Source organism: Budorcas taxicolor, chromosome 15, assembly GCF_023091745.1.
Source record: "Budorcas taxicolor isolate Tak-1 chromosome 15, Takin1.1, whole genome shotgun sequence".
Classification (NCBI taxonomy): domain Eukaryota; kingdom Metazoa; phylum Chordata; class Mammalia; order Artiodactyla; family Bovidae; genus Budorcas; species Budorcas taxicolor.
In genome coordinates, this window is record NC_068924.1 from 25,368,753 (window position 1) to 25,395,266 (window position 26,514).

Below are 26,514 nucleotides of genomic sequence, written 5' to 3' on the forward strand. Positions count from 1 at the left end.
AGCTCATCTCCAAGAAAGCAGGGTTTTTTCTCCTATAATGAGAGCACAGAGTCCACATCACTGAGGGTTCCAAGTGGATAGGCACTGGGTGTTAAAGGTTGGCACCTATTTTGAATACTCTCTTTAACTTCTTGCTTCCTGGCTTCATGTAGTAAGCAGAGCTAGAAAAGGCTTCATCTCTTGAGGCAGACTGGCTGTCCAATTTGTACTCACTTTCACTTTGGAGCTCTAGCTGTTCCTTCAGTCTCAGTTTGTCTTTAGTGTGGTTGCCAAAAAGCAGTGAGATTCCAAGATTAAGACTTGGAACAGACAGAGGAGTTGCAGGCATCCCTTGGGTTCAAGCCTAAACCTCCGATCCTATCCAGCTTCTATCAGAGCTCTGCACTGAGTCTCGGGTACTAGTACTTAAGATTCCCATCCTGTACCTTCTTGCTCTGGAAAGAGAGGGTAGTAAGTGGATGAAGTGATTGACAGGACAGGGTCTGAACCTACCTGGGTCCCTGGATATCTCATCCCAGTCTCTAACGACTAGGAAGAACTGAGGGTTCAATTTGTAAGGATTGTAGAGTGAAGGCAAAAAGAAGATGAGGCTAGATAACTAGATTTGGTTCAGACTGACTACCAATCTAAGTAAATTTCAGTCTCTAGGTCAAAGCCGTGATGGGTTCTTCGTTTATTTAGAATCATGAACTGGACAGAAAAAGCCTAGTGCATATCATATAGTCAATAATTAATAAATATTTAATCTGGCAGCTACATCTAACCTGACCTGAAAGCAGAGGAGACTGAAAACATCAAGGGAAACACTCACGAGGCTTTTATAATCTGGTGTGAAGAAAGACTTCTTAAATTATTGAAGAGGGTTAACCGTTTTATAAAAGGAAAGTATCATTTACTGAGGACCCACTATGTGCAACCATTATGCTGATCATTATTTTTCTTAGCCTTCACAAGTCTACAAACTAAGCATGATGATTCACGCTTTCAAATTAAAAAAATGAAGGCCCCGAGAACGTATAACTTACCCAAGGACTCGCAGCTGATAGGAGATAAGCAAGCTTAGATCTATCTGCAGTCTCAAACCAAGGACTCTTAAGTACCCAGGCAATCCTGATTCTCAAGTCTTGGGAATCAACTGCTCAACGCAGGACAAGGGGGAGGATCAAGAAATACTATGAGGCTTCTGAGCATTTTCTGATGGACCTTTCAGTTAAGTGGGCCAACAGTTTCTAAACCTGACTGTATAAAGGGCCTTGATCAAAGTACTGGAGACACAAACTTTAATGTGACATAATCTCGGCCTGTAAGGGATTTGCAAGTGGCCAGATAATTACAATTTAAGATAAATTAAACCCTAAATAGCAACAGGGAGGTCATGAGAAAAAGCACGTTTATGTGCATAAGAAATTTCCCTGGGAACTATAGCACTATGGTAACTAGAATTTTTCAAAAATACTGAAATTAAAGATAACCACCTCAGAGTCTCCAGAGTGTTTCTCGATATCATTAAAACGAAGAACTCTCTACAAATTAGTGATCATTAACTTAATTATAACATATTATGCATTCATTTTATTCACCGCCAATACACTGCAGAAAGGATTTCCCTAAACATCTCTAATGTATCCACCTATGTCAGTTAAAAGGAATCGTGTCCGTGCTAATTTCCCTTCTACTTGAACAAAAACACTCCTATGCATCTTGGAGAAGTATAATTTGGTGAAATGATACTAATTGAAATTATCAAACTACAAACCCCCAAACTTTCTGCATTTTCCATCCAGAACGGAAAGATAAGGAAATAATTAATTCAAAGGTCATCTCAAGAGAAATCAAGTGATAGGCAAACTACCTAGAAATCAAAAACTAAACCGATTTAATTCAGCTTCAGATCTCACGCTTGCACACGCACACACACACACACACACACACAGTCACATGCACAAACTCAGAAAGTGGGTTAATCACTAAATTATTCTCTTATACCTTGTGAATTTTTACAACTCTCTTCCTGAAGTACATTATTTGTTATATAACTCACATGGGAGAAGCAGTTACTATGCCCATTTTATAAAATAAGAAATGAGGGCAGTAAGGCCAAGCAACTTGACCTAAATAACCTGTGATTTTGGCAGAGCTGACAAGTCAATATAAAAGGATTAACAATTCTGATGCTTCTAATATCTCCAAAAGCAAAACTACAGGCAGAAAGGACAAATTTCCTCCATGAAAGCAGAAGGCATTTATGAATGTACCATATACTGGCCATACTTAACACAGACCCTGGCAAGAAACGTGGCCTTGATAAATAGTTTCTGAATGAATAGATGGACAAATAAGAAAATGTCAATGAATGATGCATCTAATGAATGGTATAGTTACTGTTTTTAAAAAATGGAGCTATAAAGCATAGTTTTTTTGGTAAGTAGCACTTATAGAAAAAATAGCAGTCCACATAAAATCCCAAAGTGACCCCTACCTAGTAGTATATAAGAAATGACACCACTGTTCAGGAACTACTCCTTTTAAACTCAAAAAATGTTGGCAGCTTTTGTAACTTTAATGTACTACCATTAAAAGACACACACACAAACCGGAGATAAATGGATGTTATAACAGGCTTAAGAAAAAAAAAAACCACATAATTACCTAAAAAAGAAAAAAAAAGTATGTATTTTCAGCAATGTATCCATTCTTTGTATTCTACAATTCAAACAGGATGGGTATTATAACCAAAAGGGGAAAAGAATGTATTCCAACCATGTTATAATAGTACAATGCAAACATTTTTGTAATCCCTTTTTGGAATTCTAATGTTAGCTTACAAAAATCAACTGGCTTTTAGGAGAACCTTACAAATAATACAACTGTGAGGGAAATTTAATATATGCTTTCTTCTCCCCTCCTGGCACAAACTCACAACATGACAATGGAGAGGACCTGCTCAGGAGCCCCCATTGGAGGTGTGGGCAAAAGCCCACCTGGAAGGGCTTTCCTCTGCTTGCCTGGCCCCGCACCTCATTCAGGTTTCACATAGTACAAACAGAGAGACGTGTAATATGTCGACTTTGCTCTATTAATACCGGGAAAATAAACAAAAGGAAAAGGATTTTCCTGTAAGAAGACCTTTCAGCACCAGGTTCGTTCATTCATTTTAAAATGTCTACTGAATTTCTATTGTGTTGAAGGTGAAGTGCCAGGAACTGAGTCTTATATTCTTGCAAATTTCCCTGTCATAGCTTCATAAAAATCCACATAAGCCATAAAGAAATGCCACAGGGTTCAACGGCAAAGGTTATCACAGACTAACTCAGACAGCTTGCCCTTAGTTGCCCCTCCATCCTCAAGCTGTGATGTCCAGCATGTCACCTAACTATTCTGAGCCCTGTTATCCTTTCTGTTAAATGGGGCCCAAAAGATTGTCTCTCTCAAAAAGTACGTTGAGAAGATTAATAAAATATCTTAGTAAAGTACCTGGCACATAGCAAGCGATCTGTGAATGAGGGCTGGCTGTGTGTCACGTGACATGAGTGCCATGTCCCTTGAGTCACACTCAGATGAGTACATAGTAGGTTCCACTTGCAGTAAACACTGAGGACACAGAAACAAAATAGCAAAAGCCCACCTTCCTGGAGCTTACAGTCTAGTATAAGAGAAAGATGCTAAAGAAATCAGTGGATTATAGGTAACAGCCATAAGAATGTATTTTTCCTAGCAACCTTATTAAGGTATAACTGACACACAGTCAACTCCATATATGTAATATACATGGAGCTGACATACATAACACAGCTGTGAAACCATCACCACTATCCAGATAATGAACTGATGCACCGGCCCCTGAATGTCCTTGGACACACTCGGAATCCCTCCTGCTGGGACCACCACCTCCCCATCACCTCTCAGTCATTAACCCATTTCTTTTTCCCCTCATTGTAGTTTCTTTTGCATTTTTCTAGAATTCTGTATAACAGGAATCATAGAATATGTACTCTTTTTACCTGGCTTATTTCACTCAGAGCAATTACACTGAGATTCATTCATGTCGTTGTTTAGTCGCTAAGCCATGTCTCTTTTGCTACCCCATGGACTGTAGCCCATCAGGCTCTTCTGTCCACGGGACTTCCCAGGCAAGAATACTGGAGTGGGTTGCATTTCCTTCTGCAGGGGATCTTCTCCTCCCAGGGATCAAACCCACATCTTCCGCTTGGATTCTTTACCCACTGAGCCACCTGGAAAATTCTCATTCATATTTCATCAGTAATTTTAAAACACACAGGACAAAAGGGTCATCTCATCTACTCCACCACACACAAAACTGTACCTTTTGCTTCAAATCTCATCTCTCCCACTAAATTCACCCCCTTTAAACCCTGAGGAGTACAAATCAATCTAGAATTAACCACCTTGCAAAAGGTTTGCCTCCCAAATACAACACGTGGAATACTTTCTCCCCAACGTTCAGTGTTTCAGATCCCCTTTGGGTATCTCATACGGACCACTCTTTTTACTGTCAGAGCAGAAGGAGAAATGTTTTTTGTTTCTCACATCAAGTAGGCAAAACTAAGATGAGTAATCTTGAATCAATCATCAAAGCAGACTCTCAGAATAGCTCTGTATACATATATGCATTACCACTTAAAAAAATATTACAAAATGAGAGACAATCTGTATGGTTTGTCATAAAATGGTTGGGATTTTTAAGAAACTATTCCATCAATGTTCTAGGATCTAAAATATTATTCCTATGAAGACTGACTATTTTCTAGCTGAGTGCTCAAGTACACTGCTCAAAGGCATGGGCTTCCGATAGACAACTAGGTAATGTCAGGATATAAAATCTGGATTAAAAATTCTTTCAACATGAAATTTCTTATAGTTCTAACTAGTGTCATATACCAAGGTGAGATGATACATTTCAAGAACTAAGTACAATGGTTGGTACATGACAGGTACCTCAATAGAGGATCAGCTCAAAGTAAAGGCAAGACACAGTCATACTGCAAACCTCCTTAGAGAAATGGGTCCCTTTCTTGATTACAATGAATCCTGCATTTTCATTGACTGTCTTTTTTCTGCCCCCACTGCGGTGGGATGCAGAACTTCCCCAACGAGGGATTTAATCTACGTCCTACAGTGGAAGCATGGAGTCTTAACCGCTGGACCACCAGGGAAGTCTGTGGATCCTACATTTTCAGTCATTCTAAAAAATCGCACGTCCCCCATGTATTCACTCCTGAGCTAGATGGCCAATAAGTAATTTATTGAGTGCTTCCTGTGCCTAGCACTGAATAGGGCTCTTCTAAGCACAAGTAAGACAAAATGCTTCCAGGTGGTAAAGTGGTAAAGAATCCACATGCCGTGCAAGAGATGAAAGAGATTTGGGTTCGATCCCTGGGTTAGAAAATCCCCCCGAGAAGGAAATGGCAACCCGCTCCAGTAGTCTCACCTGGAAAATTCCAAGGACAGAGGAGTCTGGTGGGGTTGCAAAGAGTTGAACACAACTGAGCGCACGCACACACAGACACACATAAGACAAAATGATCCTGACTCAAACTTTGTTGAATGCTCCAAATTTCTTTAGTTTCAACACACACACACACACTGGCTTTGTACTGTTCCAAACACAATTCTTCTAGTAGGGTTAAGTTTGAGACTCTCAAAAATAAGTCATACACTAAAAAGTGTAGCAGGATCTTTCAGTTCCTTGGTCTCTTTCACTCAAACTTATTTTGAGAGGCTTGGAATAACAACCACGTTAATGGCTGGATCTGTTGTTGTTTGTTGGGTACCTACATCATGCCCAGCACTGCTATGTCAGCTGGCTAAGAAGATTAATCACACAGAGAAGGGCATACATAAGCCTTTCTTTGGCAACAAAGTAATACACCTGTTATTTTGACTTTTGCTTAAAGTCCATAGAAAAAGCTGACAGTGATGTTGCACTTGAAGACTCAGAAAGCAGCCAAACTATATAAACACAACTACAATACAAATGAGCTGCCTGAAAACAACTTGAGCTTTTTGCTGACTTTGTGGCTGCATCCTAACCAAAAATATACGGTGAAATTGAATTATCTTGCTGATCAAAGGTTTCCGTTCTTAGGCATAGATGAAATGGAGCATTTGCCAAAACCTGCTAACACTGCTTACGTGATTATGAATTGTAACGGGGACTGCACATGAACCGCATCCTATGGGTAACTTGAGAGAGAAAACCACACACACACACACACACACACACACACACACACACACTCCAGATGAAATCCTAGAATGAAATGCTGACACCCAAAAGCCGTGACTTGAGAGAGAAAACCACACACACACACACACACACACACACACACACACACACTCCAGATGAAATCCTAGAATGAAATGCTGACACCCAAAAGCCGTGCAGGTTCAGTGACTGCAGCAGACGAAAATATTTCAAAGCTAGATACATTTCCTGTTGCAAATTCCTTACATTCCATGACAGAACCCTAAAGGCCGAGAGCAGCCGGGCAGTCTCGGGCTGTGCTGATGCACAGAAAGGGAACGCTAAGTGTGTGGTCGAGCCGTCAGCAGAGCCCCTAGACCAAACACCACTGAAAGCGAAATAAAAGTGTCTGGGAGGCACTTCACAGGTTTTCAAAGAAAGACTGATGACTGTGACCTTGAGCCCCTTCTAAAAGGTATTCTTTCTTTAAAGTCTTACTGGGCCCCTGCAGCCTACTCACAAGATTCAACAAGAATTTATTTTTTTGAGATTTTCATTTGACAGTAAGATGAAGCTGCCTGGGTACATTTGTGGTCCTCCTGGCGATCACTAATATTTACCAAGTACAAATGGACTTGGCCTTCAAAGTACTCAAGCTATATTTTAACCTATAATTTACATTTTGACTAAGAATCTCTAAAAGACTGTGTCCAAATGTAATTGGGAATGCTCTGCTTCTTGGATTCCAAATTCTGCTAAAATGACAAAAGGCTGAGGGGCACGGGGTGGGGTTGGGGGGACTTTGCTAAAAAATGAAAAATAAAACCGCACCAAAGCAAGTAAAACACCATTCATACAGCATAAAACACTGAATCACCCTCCATATCTACTATTTGTCTCTGAAATATCATTAAACTGGTGCTATAACAGTCTTCCACACATGCAAAGCTGGGTATGCTGGCAATTCTCTCACCAGAGAGAAGTCAGTAGGATTATAATGAAGTAGCAGTCAGTGCTGTAGTTAACCTCCAGCTCATAAAGGAAATCAGACTGTATAACTCAGATTCTACCTATGACTAGCCAGGGCTCACAGGAAGCATTTTAAGAGTCCCAGAGTAGAGTCAGCACTGTAGTCTCTGAACGTCTTGAGTGACCTGTGTCTTGTTGAAGGTGACCCTGAATCGTGTATACAGCCATTATTTAGGACTGCTTATAATTCTTCACTGTATTTTGCATCTGAGTGAGAAGGAAGCAATTCTAAGAACTGAATTTATGCCAAGAAAAATTCATACTGTATCTTCAGATTGTGCATGCCTTGGGGCACACATGCACCCATGCCCACATGCGCCTGCACGCACACACACACACACACACACACACACACACACACACGAGCAAGCAACACTGTCCCAAATCACATACTCAAACCTGATCCTTCCACGTCCAGAACAGGCTTAAACTCTGTTGGTTCAGTATGGGTATAGGTTGGTGCAGTATGTCTCATTTACATGACGGAGTAATATTATTCAAAAACAAGTTCTAACAATAGCTTGTAATAAACTCTTCACTGAGGTTAATGACACCTACCCCTATGGAATACTGATGAGGCAGAAATGCCTAAGAAGCACTTGGTATAAAATAAAATGAAATCAGGTGCCAAAACATGGTCAACCCCCTTTGCCCCAATCTTGTACCACTGAGAATTAACTAGATTAACCATTTGGAATGTTGATTCTCAAAAGAATATACCTCGATATCAGAAAACTGACAGTTTCGTGTTTTACCTTTTAAACCTGACAAGGTTTTCTTACCATCTTAACTTCAAGAGAAAAAAGAGCAAAAGGCAATTCCCACAGGCCTCAAGAGTACTGAGACCTAGTCAACAAAAATAGTTTTAATTACAGATAAATTTGTGGTTTAGCTGGTAGGAAATTTACTGAAAACTGTTTTAGGAAAATGCTTGGAGAATAACAGTATAAACAGATTATTAGAGTTTATCTTTTTTTTTTTAAAATATCTCTATAATACAGTCTTCCATATCTAGGCAGATCTTGTCAGAGACAGATGGCCTAAGCCTGTATTTAACAACGAATGATTAAAAGCAAAGTAAAAGAGGCAAGATACTATTTAATCCTTCTCCACAAATAAGCATTAATAAAGCTATGAGGTCACTGAGTATTTTTATGCTTATAACCTCAAAAGAAGTACACCTTATTGCTTATCCATTGTTCCATCATCACTCTTGCAAATCCCATTTTATTAGACATCGACACAAGGGGTCTTATCCAGAAAATGTAGCGCCACTGATCTTTCATTCAATAATCAAGCACCTACTACGTGCTAAGTGACAGGAACACAGAGAAAGCTGCTGCTGCTGCTGCTGCTGCTGCTGCTGCTGCTGCTGCTGCTAGGTCGCTTCAGTCATGTCCGACTCTGTGCGACCCCATAGACGGCAGCCCACCAGGCTCCCCCATCCCTGGGATTCTCCAGGCAAGAACACTGGAGTGGGTTGCCATTTCCTTCTCCAATGCATGAAATTGAAAAGTGAAAGTGAAATAGCTCAGTCATATCCGACTCGTAGCGACCCCATGAACTGCAGCTTGCCAGGCTCCTCCATCCATGGGATTTTCCAGGCCAGAGTACTGGAGTGGGTTGCCATTGCCTTCTCTGAGAAAGCTTCTATTATCGGCTAAAGGACCTGAATTTAATTTTTATCTCATTCACTCATTTCTTCAAGTCTCTGCCAACAGAAAAATCAGATAGACATGCCCAATCCAGATAAATCTTCCCATAAGGATCAATGGTACAAGCTGAGAGCTCAGGTTCCTTTGCCTCTTGTCGCTACAAAGTTCCTTTGGCCCCATACATTACACCTGGCACCAGTTTCACAATCAGCAGGATATGGCATAACTAGTGCCAAAGTACCGCATGCATTCAAGCACCAGTGACCTTAAATGGAGGTCATTATTACCATCTCCCACCGTTTTTTGACAGTTGGCCGCTGTTCTCTGAATGTCAGAGCCCTCTAAATTCTACCGAATGACTGAACTTGTGGACCAAGGTTGATGAGGGGTGCTCCAGGTAATGGCTTTTCAATATTAAAGAAAACAGTTCCTCCTCTTCTTATAAAAAATTATGTTAAAAAAGATTCAGAAACCCCAGACAGTGATAGATCTGTTTATTTGCCAAGTCCATTTAAAGGTAATTTTCCTTTTTAAACAGCAATCTGGATGACTAAGCTAAGAATAATGGAAAGAATAAGATGAATGCATGCAAAAACACAATAGGGGAGGTTTAAGATAAACAGAAATTTGTTTCCTTAGATTCAAGGTCCACTGATCAGTTCATCAGTTCAACTAGGAAAAGCTGAAGAACGTACTTTGCTCTTTAATAGGAAAGGCTAAGATTCTTGGACTATTCCAGGGCTTTCACTGGGGCCTGAATCAAATGATCTTAGGACTGTTCCTTCTGGTAATTTTCAATACACGTGTGATCCCTCTCAGTGAAATCTAAGATATGTTCATTCTTATTCTGGCATCGAGTGTCTCTCATTTTCAAAACCTATTTCAGTTCCTGAAATACTTGCTTCTATAAACTCTTTTGTAAGGCCAAGTTTTCCTTTAAAAAGTGTTCCTAACATTTACATTTAGACCCATCATTAAGTCTCTTTTACACATGAAACCCTCCCAATCAACACTCTCTTATATCTTTCTTTCATGTCTCCTTTTTCTTTTTAAGGAGGTATTCGTTTAAATCAATTCCTTCCTTCCATTTCTAATGAAAACACCTGGACTTGGCCTGGTAGAAGCACACATCTATTATGACCAGAAATACCACCATTTTAAAAGTCCCCCATGCATTTTCTATAGAAGAGTAAGTTATAAAGCAAGAGGAGAAGAAGAAGAAGGAAATGAGGGTGGGAGGAGGAGAAGCCATTTATTTAACTTGTTTGGTAGGGATCAGATCCACTCTGGCATCATCGTATTTCTGACAGAGTATATAAATATCCATGACAGTTCCAGAATGTCACAATCAGTCCTATACTTAAGTCATTGACTATTTCACCTCTCATACTCTATTACATATCTGGCAAGCTATCACTCAGTACTCTTAAATTTTTTAAAATAGCATCACGAATCTAGTAATTAATATGCTATATATAATAAATGCTCAAAGTAGTAAAATTACCAATTCAGAACTTATAATATCAATGTTGACATGTAGCTCATTTAATCATGGTTTCCTTAACATCTACATCACTGTATCTGGCTTTTAATTTGAAAAACAGAAAACAAGGGTAAAAAGTAAATCTTTTATCAGTTTTCAGCTGTAGCTCTTTGTAGGTGTTTATATGGCACCCCACTCCAGTACTCTTGCCTGGAAAACCCCATGGACGGAGGAGCCTGGTGGGCTGCAGTCCACGGGGTCGCTAAGAGTTGGACAGGACTGAGTGACGTCACTTTCAGTTTTCACTTTCATGCATTGGAGAAGGACATGGCAACCCACTCCAGTGTTCTTGCCTGGAGAATCCCAGGGACGGGGGAGCCTGGTGGGCTGCCGTCTATGGGGTCGCACAGAGTCGGACACGACTGAGGCGACTTAGCAGCGGCAGCAGCATAGAAAACCTTGACAGGCTTGATTAAACAGTGCTCCCTATTTCCCTGTAGAACACGCTAACCAAAGCTCAGGGTATTCTGCAGAGTCATACATGCGGGACTCTCTACCAGCTGAGTTGCACAGTTACCATGAGTTCAGTGGGTTTGCTCCCAAATCTTTCTATTCTAGCTCTCTTTGTCAACGTAATCCCAAAATCTAATTAAATCGTATGTGAACAGATGATACCATATAAATCAATGAAATATCAGTGTAAAAAGAGTGATTTGCTGTTTCTATCAAAATAAAGCAGAATATTTGAAAGAATTTCATACAGATGAGTCATTTAACAATTATCACTGACTACATGGAAGTTAGATAAAAGTTTCAGGGGAAATTTAACAAAAGTCTAGAAGGATTCTGCATGTAGCTATTTCACAGTATTTTTAAGTAACATGCTTGATTCAGATAAATACGGATTAGAAATCAGAGGGACTGCATTGTGGGTGTGGTTTACACAAGAAAGACACAGGGAGGTCCAACCAGCAAAGGAAGTGCTTTGTTTAGTTGCTGTAGATGTTTAGTGGCTGAGTCATGTCTGACTCTTTCGACTTAACATCAAATACTGGCAAATAAAAAATGAAAATATCTATATGCATGATAAATATAACTATAAATGTTAAAAAGCTGAAAGTATGTATTTATAATTTTTAGATTGGTCAGAATCTTAAAAATGTTAGAATTTTTTGATTGGTCAACTATTGGAATTAGCCAAACTGGACAAGAAAACTTCTACTGTAACTTCTTAATGACCTCATATGATAGCTCAGGTGACCCTAATGCAGCAAAAAAATAATTGGAGGGGGGACATAAATTTGTGAGTATTTTCAAAGTATCAAACTCAAAATGCCAAAATGGTCACACTGCTAATCTTGCTTAAACCAGGAAGCAATTTTCAGGATCAGAACATTTAGAAACTAAGTCTTGATAATACAGGAGGATTTTACCCAAGTGCCTCTGCCCTCCACCCCCGCACCCCCCACCAACCATCACAGTTAACATGGTTTAGCAATCTAGAGACCTGGCAACTTGTGCAAGCATGGAGTAGGTTTTCTGCGTAAGGGCTGCAGCCATGAAAGGGCCAGGATTAACCGACACCTGTGCGGTAATATTTCCATCGAGATTAATGGCTCCTTTTTTGCCAGCACCCAGTGATTTCTGTCACTAGGGTCACATGTTATCACACAGCCGTCCACAGATAGCGCTGCCATGCTCTAGACTCTGCTCTGATCATATAATGCATGCACATTTGGAATCATCAGAAGCAAACATCACACTTCTCTGCGGCACAAACACAGGCGAACAAAAAGACTTGCTAAGCAAATTGCCTGTCTCCGTGCCTCCTTGATAGGAAAAGTCGGGAACCTACTTAAATATTTATTTTTAATTCCTCCGGCTAAGATTCTGACATGCAAAAAATCCAAAATGCATAGCTTTTTAGTGTCAAGTGATGTCCAAAGCAACAGGCAGCATATTTTACATGCAGGTCATCTGTACTGCATTCTTGTAAGGCTGTAAAGAGAGTTAGTCTTGTAGGACCTTGAGTCCACATCCCCTGGGATACCTTAAAAAAGTCTCCTTCGAAATGAGGCAAGTTTCTAATCTTTTTCTTTTACTCCTCACAACATGCAGAGCAGTAAGTCTTTTTGTTACTGAGTCTGTGTGATGTAACAAGTGGCACTAGAGAAGAAAAGAAGAGAAATTGCACACCAAGAAGTTCAGTTCAGTTCAGTCGCTCAGTCGTGTCCAACTCTTTGAGACCCCATGAATCGTAGCACGCCCGGCCTCCCTGTCCATCACCAACTCCAAGAAGAGATGTGTTCACATTTCTTAGAACATGCATTTCTTCCAAGTAGGTCAAATAATTTTACCAAAAAAAAAAAAAGCTTCCTTAAGAAATCAAATGAAGAATATAATACAGAGGAAAAGAGAAATATATAATTTGACTTACTCAAGATCATAGTAAGTCAATGCCAAAAAAAAAAATAGTAGTCCTAAATTACCTTCACCTCAGAAGTAATCTTTCTACATTATTTCACCAGGAATTAATGTGAAATGGTCTGAAAAGAGCTGAACACTTTGAAACTACTTTACATGCAGTCAATCCTTCCCCCTAGTATCCTAGCACCATGGCAGTGGGAATGTAGAATATTTTGGACCTTGGTGGGTCATGCCCTCATATATATATTGAGGAAACAAAAGTCTCAATGATTTACATAAAAATTGTCAAGAATTACCTTTTGCATGACATTCTGAGTACTGTTAAAGATGAAAACAAACAATAGCAACTGGCTAGACAGTATGTTTTCTTTTAGAAAAGTGTGCAGTGCCCACTTGGAACCAGTCTTTGTTCAAAGAAGCTCCTTCCCACTTACTTGAGTTAACGTATGAAGTATGGACCCATAAATCAAATCAATAGCTCACTTTAATATGTTCTTTTTTAAGTGATAATTTTTTTCTTTTTATTGTAATTATAAGATGAATGCATATTCATCATAGAAAATGAAACAGAAAAAATTAAAGGAGCAAAGAGAGATCACAGGAATCTCACCACTCAGAGTCAACCACTGTTAGCATTTTGTTTCACTCCAGGTTTTTAACATTTTGTGCATTTTTAGCACATTAATATATGCATCAATTTTATAAATTTTAACAGCATTTTAAGAGGATTATTCAGTTGTCTTCTGATTTTATTTTCATTGGTTTAATAAATTTGAGATGGTTCTCCTCTGTGAACAAAAGTGTTTCTTAGAAAAAAAATTCAGTGAGATCTCTAGAAGCAGACATTTGACAGGTCCCAATTTAAGTGAATCTTAAAGGTAAGAAAATTTCCCCTTTTTTCCACATGAGATGATCCCCTCAAAATATGAAGTTTTGCTTCGTTTTGTTTTTAATTTGACCATAGTACCTTTTAGGACTGAGATTGAGATGGCTAACATACATGTTCAAAATCACATGGAACATTGCAGAGTCTATTTAGGAAAGGCTTTGTTGTTTTCTCCTCTCACATTTCATGAAGAACTCCTCAGGCACAAAATTGTCTTACTACCCCTAGAGCTACTTGTTCTAGGGACACCATCCTGAGCAAATCATTTCTCCTTAGAGGGTGTTTTACACATAGCACTTCTAAAATTCACTTATGACACAGTTGCCGCAAGCACCAAGTCACTAAATAGTAGGACAGTTTTTCACACATCTTTCAGGCACACAGTTGAGATCTTCATAGCAAAGACATTTGCAATACTTTTTATCTGCTCTTTAAAAGACTTGGTTAATAGAGTTGCCATATGATCTCACCATCCCACTGCTGGTCATATATCTGGACAAAACTATACTTCAAAAAGATACATACACTCCTATCTTCATAGCAGCACTGCTCACAATAGCCAGGACATGGAAACAACCTATATATCCATTGACAGATGAGTGGATAAAGAAGACGTGGTGCACACACACAGTGAAAGTGTCAGTCGCTCGGTCACGTCTGACTCGGTGCAACCTCACAGACTGTAGCCCCGCAGGCTCCTCTGTCTATGGAATTCTCTAGGCAAGAATACTGGAGTGGATAGCCATTCCCTTCTCCAGGGGATCTTCCTGACCCAGGGACTGAACCTGGGTCTCCTGCATTGCAGGCAGACTCTTTACTATCGGAGTCACAGGGAAGCCCAGTGGAATACTACTCAGGCGTAGAAAGAATGAAATAATGCCATTTTGCCACAACATGGATAGACATATAGTTTATCATGCTAAGGAAGTAAGTCAAAAAGATAAATACCGTGTCATGTCACTTATATGTCAAATCTAAACTATGATACAAATGAACTTAACTATGAAACAGAAACAGACTCGCAGATAGACAGAACAGACTTGTGGTTGCCAAGAGGGAGGAGGAGTGGAAGAAAGATGGATATGGAGCTTGGGATTAGCAAATGCAAACTAGTACATACAGAACGGATAAAAAACAGGGACCTATTGTATAGCACAGCAGATGATATTCAATATCCTGTGATAAACCATAATGGAAAAGAACATGAAAAAGAATGTATATGTGTATAACTGAGTCACCGTGCTGCACAGCAGAAACCAACACAACATTGTAAACCAAGTTTTCTTCAATAAAAAAATTTTAAGGGATTAAAAAAGGCCTGTGTTTAATAATATCCAACATGTCATCTAGAGGTCATACCTAAATCATTAAGCTTGTGTTAAATTTCTATCTCTCTTTTTGAATCTGACTCTGCATATTCAGCAAGCATTCATGAAGGCTGTTTCGATGTTCAAAGTAACTGAGAGACTGATCTATGGGAGACTTCTAATAAACTTGAATATACATAATGACTTCTCTTTGGGAGGAATAATACTGAGAGTGGGGGGAGAATCCTAATGTTAGCAGCACATATAGTGACAAGAACACATCAATAGCCCATGGTAATTTTCCGTGTAGCATGTTTTTGTGTTTTGTTTTCCTGTCCCTCTTCTGGTTACTGTGATTCTAAGACTGAGAACAGCACTTCGACCCCCACATTTGGGGATAAGTGAATTAGTATAATAACCTCTCGTGCAGTGCTATCCAAGAGGGCTTTCTGCCATGAGAGAAAGGTTCTTATCTACACTGTCCAACACGGTGGCCAATAACCACATGCAGCTATCAAGCACTTGTCAAGGAGCTAATGCGACTGAGGAAATGAACTTTAGTCTTAAATTTCAATAGCCACAGGAGGCGACTGGCTATCCAGCTTGATAGTGCAGCTCTAGGGCAAAGAAATGTGTCAGTCCTTCTGACAGCTGCCTCCCCTCACTGTTCAGCAGAGCAAGAGGAACCTTGTTCTTGCTTTATCTTGCAATAATTTTTTAGATGAATCCTAAGAGAGGCCTCTTTGTCTTAATAAGGGCATCGTGGAATCACTGAAAGGGGCAGAACAACCCAGTCTCATTGCAGAGCTGCCCCTGAAAGAAAAACAAACTCCACAATCCAAAATTATTTCTTATGGTACCTTCTTTGCAACCCATAGGCAAACCTTCAAAACATTGGAGAGGCAGTTATTTTTAAACTATCTAGGATTCTATGGGCATGGTTAATCATTTGTTCAGAGAAAGAAATATAAACTGGACATGCAAGATTTTATAATCCCATTTGCTACAAGAAGCTGGCAGAAGATGCATTAGCTAACAAAACATAGTCATCATTTTATTTTTCAATTAATTGTTAGAACTGCAAAGAAAACTCTCAGACTTTTCAGACTTGCAGAGGAAAGACAGCTAACAAGCTAAAGACTAAATTAAAATACAAAATTTTGATGCCACAAAAAATTCCAAACAAAGCTAAGGGCATACTGGCTTCCCAGAATCTCTGTAACAAAACAAGTATATCTGCATTCACAACATTAACAACTGAAATAAAATTCAGCCACCTCACTCGCAGATGATTTTTTATTTTATTAATCCTCACAGATTTCACCTGTCCACAAGCCTTGATTAGAAAGAAAAAAACAGCACCATGTCTGATCAGGCTTCTGACTCTAATATTAACTGAAGGAAGAAGCACAAGCAAAAATCGAGCTACAATACATTATTCTGAAATGCTGCCACAGGAAAAAAGACACAGCACTGATTCCATCCACTTCCATTTTCTTTGCAACAAATCTGTCACTTAAGACTAAGATGTTAAGATATGACTTATCCTTGCCGAAGCCATCTTCTTATAAATGCAGATCTCCCAACAGGCTTCATAGCCCTGATCTCTTCCCACAAGTTGCTCCTGATTCAAGCAGATAATTTCGCTCTCTTTAATCCAGTGGAAGTGAGTTCTTGGCACTTTAAAAAGAATTATGAGAACAAAAAAATCTCTTGCCAGAAAAGCACAGGTAAGGCTCTAGTCTCTTGATGGGTAAGTGTTCTTTATTTTGCCACAGAGCCTGCTAGAGCAGGAAGAGAGATCAGAGCAGATGTGTGATTCAGGGGGCCTTAATGATATTCAAGTTACACAGAGAAAGATTCAGGTTCATAGGACACTACATTTCCCTTGGATTCCCTTGTGGCTCAGCTGGGAAAGAATCCACCTACAGTGCGGGAGACCTGGGCTCGATCTCTGGGTTGGGAAGATTCCCTGGAGAAGGGAAAGGCCACCCACTCCAGTATTCTGGCCTGGAGAATTCCATGGACTCTGTAGTCCATGGGGTCGCAAAGAGTCACACCATGACTGAGCAACTTTCACACTCATACTTCCCTTATAGCTGCTGTTGTGAACTTAATGCTTGTATCCCCATACAATTCATATGCTGAAGTCCTAACCACAACCCCCAAATGATGATGTTTAGAGATGGGATCTGTGGGAGGTAACAAGGGTTTGATGGGGGTCATCAGTGTGGAGTCCCCACAGTGGAATTCCTGCCTTTATAAGGAGACCAGAGAGCTTCCTCTCCCTCTCTGTGCACAAAGAGGTCATGTGAGCACACAGCAAGAAAGCACCTACCCACAGCACTGGTTGCGCATGTGTGTAACGAACCATCTGGGGCTACGGGGAAGCTACCTGAAATGTAAGAGGGAACGGTGAGCAACACACAACAGGCTGGAAGTGGTGCCTATTCCCCCCAGACAGCCAAAGGAAAGGGCCTCAGAATTCAAGCTATCACAGCTGCACCCTTAATGTGGATTTAAAGTTGGTCTCCCTGATTCCTACGTACCCACCTCTGAAGGAAGAGTTAGAAGAATCCCACGGTGAATACCTAATACCATCACAACTCTGCTATTAAAGAAGTCAGCATTAATTATTGGCTACTTAACCTACATTTAAAACTAATTAAGACTTCTGCTTCCTGCCAATATGGAGTCACAGGAACCAGGCTGACCCTCCTACCTGAAACAACAATAACAAAGTGAGTGAAAAAACAATGGTTTTCAAGACACTGGACATGAGGAAACAAAGGACACTGGCTCCTGAGAGGCAGGAATCAAACTATGTGAGCCTTACTGCTGTCCCAATCTTACTTTCTAGAAGAATTTCCTGGACACAGCCTAGGGAAGGCAAACTGAGGGTAAGTTCAGAGAGACAAAGGCAGCTAGACTGTGCAGGACCAAGTACTGAGGAGAAACGAACAGCCTAGCGAGGGAGCCCCAGAGCTCTGTAGAGGGTCCCTCTCAAGTAGCCAGCAGAACACCAATCAGGGCGTAAGTGTGATTAACCACCTGGAGCTGGAGAAAAAAAACTATCTGAAATGTTAGAGGGAATGGTGAGCAATACACAATAAGCTGGGAATTTGACAGAATAAAAACCCCACAACTCCCAGCTATTACATAGAGCACTTAGAAAGGCATTGCCTCAGTAGTGGTAATAATTGGTCATAGACTAAACACTGCTCCAGTTCCACCTAACAAATCTTAAAAGCAGAACCAAAAGGATCAGACTATTTCCAAGTAACGTAACTCCATACCAAAACCAAGCTCAAGAGTACACACAAAAATATCCAGCACCAAACAGGAAATAGCACAGTGTCTAGCAACCAATCAAAGATTAGCAGGCATGCAAAGAAGCAGGAAAATAAACCCATGTAGAGAGAAAAAAAAAAATCAGTTAATCAAAACTGACACAGACTGACACAAATGATATAATTAGCAAACAAAGATATTAAAAGACATAATATAACTGCACTAGGTGAGTTCAAAACAGAGACAAAGATTTTTTTTTTTTAAAAAAAAAGCTCAAATAGGGAATTTCCTGGTTGTCCAGTGGTTAGGACTCTACACTTCCAATGCTGGGGCCCAGGTTCAATCCCTGGTCAGGAAAATAAGATCCTACAAGGCACACAGTGTAGCCACAATAAATAAATAAAATAAAAGTGCAAATAAAACATCTAGAAATAGATTTCAAGAGATGAAATGAAAAATACACTGGAATTAACAGCTCATTAGACATTCAGAAGAAAAAAAAAAGTTTTGAAAATAAAGCAATAGAAACTTTCCAAAATGAAATAGAGACAAAAAGAAAAAAAGAAAAAAAAAAAACAAAGGAAGAAATCAGAACAAAATAAAACAAAACAAAAATAATCATTAAGCTGTGGGACAACCACAGACATAATAAGTTCAATGAGCTTCAAGCACAGAAACAAGATGAAAATTATACCCAATCATGTCACTCTAAAATCTCTCAAAATCAGTGATAAAGAAAATGACATGCTATTTATATAAAAAGGAAGATAAAGATAATATCAAATTTATCATTAGGATCATGTAATCAAAAAGACAGTAGAACAATATCCTTAAAGCATATAAAGAAAGGAAATCTGTCAACCTAGAATTAAATATCCAGTGAATTGATCTTCTGAAAACAAAAAAAGAGGTTTTTAGTCATACAAAAGTTGAAACAAGTAATCATCAGTAGATCTGAATTACAAGAAATGTAAAGGAAAGTTGATAAGGCAAAAGGAAGATCATATCACCTAGATATAACTCTACAAAGAGGAATACAGTACACCAAAAATAATAAATTGATAAATGAATAGGAATGTTCTATTGCTATTTAAAAGATACTTTAAAATATTTATTTTAAAGCAAATGAATAGACAATTTACACAAAACAATAATGTGCTGTGAAGTTTCTAGCATATGTTATAAAGTAAAATGTATGGTCAAAATAGCATATAAGCTGGGAAAGAAAATTAGAAGTATAGGATTTAAGGTCCTTGTACATGAAGGATTTAAGGTTCTTGTACATGAAGGGTTATTATATCACTTGCAGATGGATTTAACAAGTTAAAGATGTATACTATAAACCCTGAAATAACCACAAATGTTTCTAAAAGCAATTATAGCTATAAGCCAACAGAGGAGATAACTGGCATCATAAAAAGTACTCACAACATAAAAGGCAGAAAAAGAAGAAAAGGAGAAGAAAGTACAGATGGGACAAATAAAAATAAATAGCAAAACGAATTAGCCTAACTATATCAATATCACATTAACAGTAAATGATCTAAATATTCCAATTAAAAGGCAGAGATTGCCAGACTGCATGTTTCTCAAAAAGCAAGCCTCAGCTATATACTTACTACATGAAAAATACTTTACATATAAAGACACAAATAGGTTAAAAATAAAAAAGATGAAAAAAGACTTATGTCAACACTAAAAGCTAGCATAAATGCTTCCCATAAGCACTGTATTTCTAGTGTGTAATATACCTCATACATAAAACTCTATCAAAGAATTCACATAACAGTGGTTAAGAGAAGTATGAAAGTAGCTCTTTTGAATTTATTTTTATATCATTTACAAAATCATCTGGGGAGTATAATTCATTGTAACATCCTTTAGAGAGACATATATTCAATTTATATTCTCCTTACATAATTCAGTGCCTGGAAAATGTCTGGATTCCATGTGAATTCATCTGCTTTCTTTAATCATAAGTACTATAGGAGCCAAAGTCTTCCTTTTATGTCTTGGCTAACACTCAGACAGCCAAAGCTCAATTTAGTGCCAAAGTCTAAAATTAAATTCATTCCCCCGCACTTAGGCTTATTTTCACTCTCTCCTTCTAATTGGTTGTTGAAGTCTCCTAAAATCGTCTTGCTTGCACTATAACACTGGAAACTACTTTGGATTCTTTACGAGTCACATTTTACAACAGAAAAAATATCAGGAATAAGATATGAGTAATGAGTGAGGCGACTTAGCAGCAGCAGCAGCAGCAAGTTTGTTCCACCACTTATGACATGTGTGACCTAAATTACAAAGGTTGATAAAAGCTCTGAAGTTTCATTTTGCACCATAAAGTGAGAGTAACAGTGGCCACTTTGTCTCTCCCTTAAGAACATTAATAAAATGTGAATGTTTACAAATGCAAAACAAAGCTAAACTAATATTAAATGAAGCTAAAGGATTATCCAAATTGTGGTTAGATTTTTAAACCGAAATCTGATCTTAAGAAGCAGTCATTTCCAGATTAGCTCTTTTTCCCCCGTTTTTAATATTAATTCAAAACTGGAGGGACCCACAGAAAGCTAGAGCATGTTCTAAGAGAGGAGGAATAAAATGGCCAGACACAGTCCGATTTCAGAGCTCTGAATGAGGGAAAAGAACAAGGAAAACACCAGCACTCTCAGGTGAGCATGGATGAAAGAAGGCATAACCCAAACCAGGACTGGATCTGCAGAAGTATTAAAGACAGGCCCCCTAAGACTTGTGAATTCGGGTATGCACTTGTTACTCCTTTGATTGTCAATTAACATTTCTGCATAAGAGGAAAGGAAGGGAACAAGGGTACAAGGACATAAATTGCTCTGATATTTTATCAAATGAAGAATTGCCCTTAAGCAAATCTACTCCAGTACCAGGCACTCTGCGCTAAGCAGTGAGAATTCTCCCTCTGGCCTCAGGCACAGTCTTAGTTGTGAGGTTCACCTGTATTTTAGCATTCCGAGTGGTCAAACATAACAGCAGCCTAGCATCTATGGGAGTGCAATACTAATAACTGTAGTCTTTTCTAGTAGATGTACAGAGCAATGAGTTAAACAAGAAAAGAGACTTCAGATGGTACACAGGTGGCTCATCAAAAATACAGCCAATCAAAAAAGAAAAAGGGCGGGGGAAGAGAAGGGGACTTCTCAGAAGATAATTGGAGGCACAGTTAAATATCTATACCATAAAAGTATTTCATAAAATAGACCTGCAGTTCTTCCATTAGAATCACCTATGGAAATTCAAAATGCAGATGCCAAACTTCCTCCACCAGAGGTTACATCAGTGTGTGTCTGATACTGAGAACCTCTAATGTTAATCTCATTAGGAACCAGGATTTGAGGTATAAACAAATAAATGAAAACACAAATGCATGCTTTACAAGGCAGCATGCATAAGCCACTTCCAGCCTTGCAGCACTGTTCAAGAAGAAATCAGAAATGGCCACAGAGCTGGTAGATGGGGAAAAAATCTGTGATTTAAGTAAATGTGTGATTTTTAAGTAAAATCTGTGTAGTCCTGAACTAGAAGTCATCATGCATTTTTTACGACAATAACAACAATGCATCCCCCAGCTCTGTACGCTAGAAAGATCTAAAAACAATGATCTACTTGGAAGCAATAAGCATCCCCTATGGTTTCTAAATAATATTTCCCACCAAAAGGAACAAGTCCCTAGAAGAAATAACTGATTCCAGGTGTAAGGGGGAAACAAAAACAAAAATAAACCTTATAAAACAAACCTGGAATATATCATCATACCAGGAAAAGTGATATTAACAAAGAATCTACAGTCATGTTAAAAGGTCTCAGGAACCAACATGAAGAGACAAAAACAGAATAATGTGAGCATCAATAGAATAATAATTGCAAAAGATGGAAGTGAGTTTCAAGCTATGAGTTCAAAATAATACTAAAACAAAACAAACTCCCCATGATTATCTTTAACGGATACCAGAGAACCAACTAAGTATTTGGAAAATCAATCATTTATTTGTCCTTCCCATACGTATTGTACCTTAGGGTAATAAAAGGAAGTTTCTCTTTATGAAGTAGGGATAACAAAGTAAGATTACCACTATCTCGTAGGCTCTACTGGAAGAATCTAAACACTGATCTTTGAATAGTTACCAACATCATTTATAATGTGCCTATTTATGGAGTATTCTTGCCCTTCATATACAAAGAGAAAGAAAGCCAAACCCAAATCAGATATACTTCAACTATGATTTATGGGAAATTAAGAAAGAACAAATATGCTGAAGTTGAAGCTCAATACTTTGGCCATTTGATATGAAGAGCCAACTCATTGGAAGAGCCCCTGATGCTAGGAAAGACTGAGGGCAGGAGGAGCAGTGGGCAACAGAGGATAAGATGGCTGGATGGCATCACTGACTGAACGGACACAAGCTTGAGCAAACTCTGGGAGATAGTGAAGCACAGCGGAGGCTGGTGTGCTGCAGTGCGGTAGTTCATGGGGTTGCAGAGTCAGACACAACTCAGCAACTGAACAACAAGAGACAGATGTACTAAGCAACATCATGAGGACATAAAAACCAAAATCTGATTGTAGGAAACTCTATAGGTCAAACAGTCTAGTTTCTTCAACAAATACACGTCAAGGGGGTAAAAAGGATGAGGGAGAAGCTATAGGTTAAAAGAGACAACATTAAAATGATTCGGCAGTGTGAAAGCATAGAAATGGGTGACATTATTAATGAAATAATGTTGGCCTTGAGTTAATAACTGATGAAGTTAAGTGATGGGAACATAAGGGGGTTCAATACACTATTACCTCTACTTCTGTATGTTTGACATTTTTCACAGTAAGAAGTTTTAAAATGTCCAAAGCGAAAACTACAAAACTATGGCAGTAAAGTTATCTTTGAGGAGAAGAAAAGAGTAGCAATTTCGAGAGGGCATGAGGGGAGACTTCTGGAGTATAGGCTAAAGTATAATTCTTGAGCTGAATAACAGTTACACAGTGCTTATTTTGTGGTATTACTGAGCATTTATACTTTGTGCAACTTTCTGTTGTTGTACATCAACCAAAATTAGTTAAGACTAGCATGCAGAATCTAGGTTACAATTCATCAATATAATTAATCAATAAGAGAGGAATACTTAGTATTCCACAATGCATAATATTCCCATAGTGGTTAAGAAATTTATGGACGTCATCAAAAGGAAAAAGGATAGTGTGTTGTGAATGCTATATTGCAGCCTTTAATCTCATAGGAACTAACCATAAGATAGAATCAGAACATATTAAATACAAGGAATACACTAAAAATAATAGGAAATACCTATCATGAATTGAGTTAAAAGATGGTTATAAATTTTTTAACTATTCTTTTAGATAAAGTATAAATACGCAACTTTGACTTATAATTTTTTTGTTGGTATACTAACCAGTCTACATTTATTTACTGGTATATTATACAAAGGTAAAACTAATAAATCTATTGTACTGCACAAAGATGAAAGCATAACAAACACATAACCTATTTTGAAAAAGCCAAAGTGAGTTGAAAGTCATGTTGCTAAATGGCTTCAAGCAAGATCCTTGGTGTTACTCAGTCTTAGACAGGAATCCTCACTCATGTACAAGTTCTGAGACATCCAAGTACTTAATCTTTTTGTGCCTTTGTTTCCACATTTGTAAATGGAGTGATATCATCATGTCTAGTTGCTATGAGAATTAAATGAGACAGAAGTCTTAGCTCAGTGCCTGGCATACAGCACCTGCTCATTAAATGCTAATCACCGTGTATTTATTACTGTTGCAATTATAAAAGGATACCCCTCTGCAATAACTCCCTTGGTAGTTTCAAAATCTTTCTCTCAAAGAAATATGATGGAGAAAATTACAAATACAATATGTTTATACATCATGGGCTCTGCAAAAAAAAGAGAATGCTTTATTTCAAATCAGAGGGGGAAAAAACATACACAAAAATAAAGGGGGCTAGAACACAGCACAAGTAGATGGCTAACAATGTAAAAGCAAGATACCAGAAAAGCTAGGATCAAAACATAATCACTGGTTCTAGGCTGAAAACACAAAACTGCAAGGCAGATTTAGAAGAAATTATTCCATAGTCATAAACCACTAGTCAACAGAATCAGGTCATGCGGTGCAAAACCCTTGGGAAACCCCCCTGAACCAGAGAGCCATGTAAAGTATATCAGCTCTTGTCTGAAGCAGGTACCACTTACCTGAGTATGAAGACATAATGCCAGTCACTAGGGATCCATCAGGTAATTCCGGAGGACAGTGCTGGCCCTGGTCTCTCTCTGAGGCTCCACAGCCTCTCAGAGCCCACAGGACTTTTAAGGTACTTTTAAGTATGTGCTATATTTTGACAACAGCATGTTTTATAAGTCATTTGTCATCAGCAAACTTTAGACAAGGTTAATGAAAGTTCTGTCACTTTAATGTCTAGCCGGCTTTAAATTACAAATGTCATGCACCATGACTAAAGAAAGGGCACTGCAATAATACCATAAACCATCATCTCCAGGGACATACAGGTAATTGCATAGCTCATTAAAAAACTGTTTTAATTATTAATTGACCGTGTCAGAGTTGTCCTTTGAAGTCAATTTTAATTTTTTTTTTTCCTTGCAAGCATTATGATTTCAAGCTGACCTACAGAACTTTGTGTACCACCTAAAAACTACCAGCACTGGTTACCAAGAATGCTCTCCAATACTTGGGAGTTACTTTCAAGTCATTTGCAAATAATTTGCTTATGGATGGGGGAAGGAAATGGTAGAACTTTTCTGAAGAAGTCAGCTATGTTCTAATCACCTTACAGAGACCACAGAACAAGAGAAGTGAACCAAAATAAAATGCCAGGAGTTAGAGCAAGCACTTGTCTTTTTGTTGATTTTTCTTCCATGATGATGTGAAACAAGGAATAAAAGGTTTTGCAGGAGGAATAAACGTTTTGCAGTCCTTCTGATCAGGAAGGACTTAGCTAAACTTACAAAGGAGAGAGCTAGATAAATGTTTTCATAAACAATTCTAGAAATAGGCTGGTTGCAATTACCAAAGTTGAATAGTCATCATTCAAAAATGTCAATAGTAATAATTCATACACTTATAGACAACAGAGGATGAGATGGTTGGATAGCATCACTGACTCGATGGACATGAGTCTGAGCAAGTTCTGGGACTTGGTAATGTACAGGGAAGCCTGGCATGCTGCGGTACACAGGGTCACAAAGAGTCAGACACAACTGAGTGACTGAACTGGAATGAAAGCTATCTTCAAGTTCTACCAACCAAGAGAGAAAACTAGTAGACTCACTTTTTTTCGAGTAAATCTAGAAGGTATCTTGGGGATTCCCCTCAGATGGTAAAGAATTCGCCTGCAAATGCTGGAGACAAGTTCAATCCCTGGGTCAGGAAGATCCCCTGGGAAGGGAATAGCAACCTACTCCAGTATTCTTGCCTGGAGAATTCCATGAACAGAGGAACCTAGCGGTCAACAGTTCATGGGGTTGCAAAGAGTCAGACATAACTGAGAGATTAACACTTCCATTTTTTTTTCCAGATGTATCTTATAGAAAGACAAGAGCATGTCCACTCTTGCAAAAGATGCCAGTGGCAAGCTTAAATGACTAATTCTATATTTATAAAGAGACAAGCATCCATAATGTCAAATGACAGAGTTTTCACTGATTTACTAGCAAATTGAACTTTCACTGTAAGAGAAAATAATTTCTCAAAATCTGGATCTTATAAATTAATCCAGTCCTTCTTGAAAGCCATTTTAAAAAGACAACGCCAACCTTAAGTTTCAATGATTCATTGCCTCGTAAAAATCTGAGGTGAATATGTCTGATAGCAAATTTCCGGAACAAGAACCCTATTACAACACAACCTAAAAATCTACTGTAATGGGCACTAAACAGTTAGGTTGCAGTCGGGAAGCCGTGCTCAGAGTATCCATCAACACAAATACTGACAGCAGAGTTTGTTCACCAAGTTTGCAGGGCCAACAACTTACAACTCAAATCTGGGATCAATTTATGAACTCCGCTGCTGTTAATGACCATGCAGGGTGAGGAACCCTAGAAAAATGATGGCATTCTCATATCACGTCTCGGAATGTGAAAATGAGATAAGTCAATTCTGCCGCACTGTCTGCACCTCAAGAATTAAACAGCAACTACCAACTGATACCAGAAAT

General features: G+C 38.7%; 1 protein-coding gene and 1 non-coding gene across 5 annotated transcripts in view; one reads left to right on the forward strand and one right to left on the reverse strand.

Moving 5' to 3' along the window:
* CADM1 (cell adhesion molecule 1) overlaps positions 1-26,514 on the reverse strand; it is a 353,982-nt gene that overhangs the window by 192,782 nt on the left and 134,686 nt on the right. The window lies entirely within an intron of this gene.
* TRNAG-UCC (transfer RNA glycine (anticodon UCC)) lies at positions 18,570-18,641 on the forward strand. The gene has a single exon. It is a non-coding gene; the product is annotated as a tRNA-Gly (tRNA).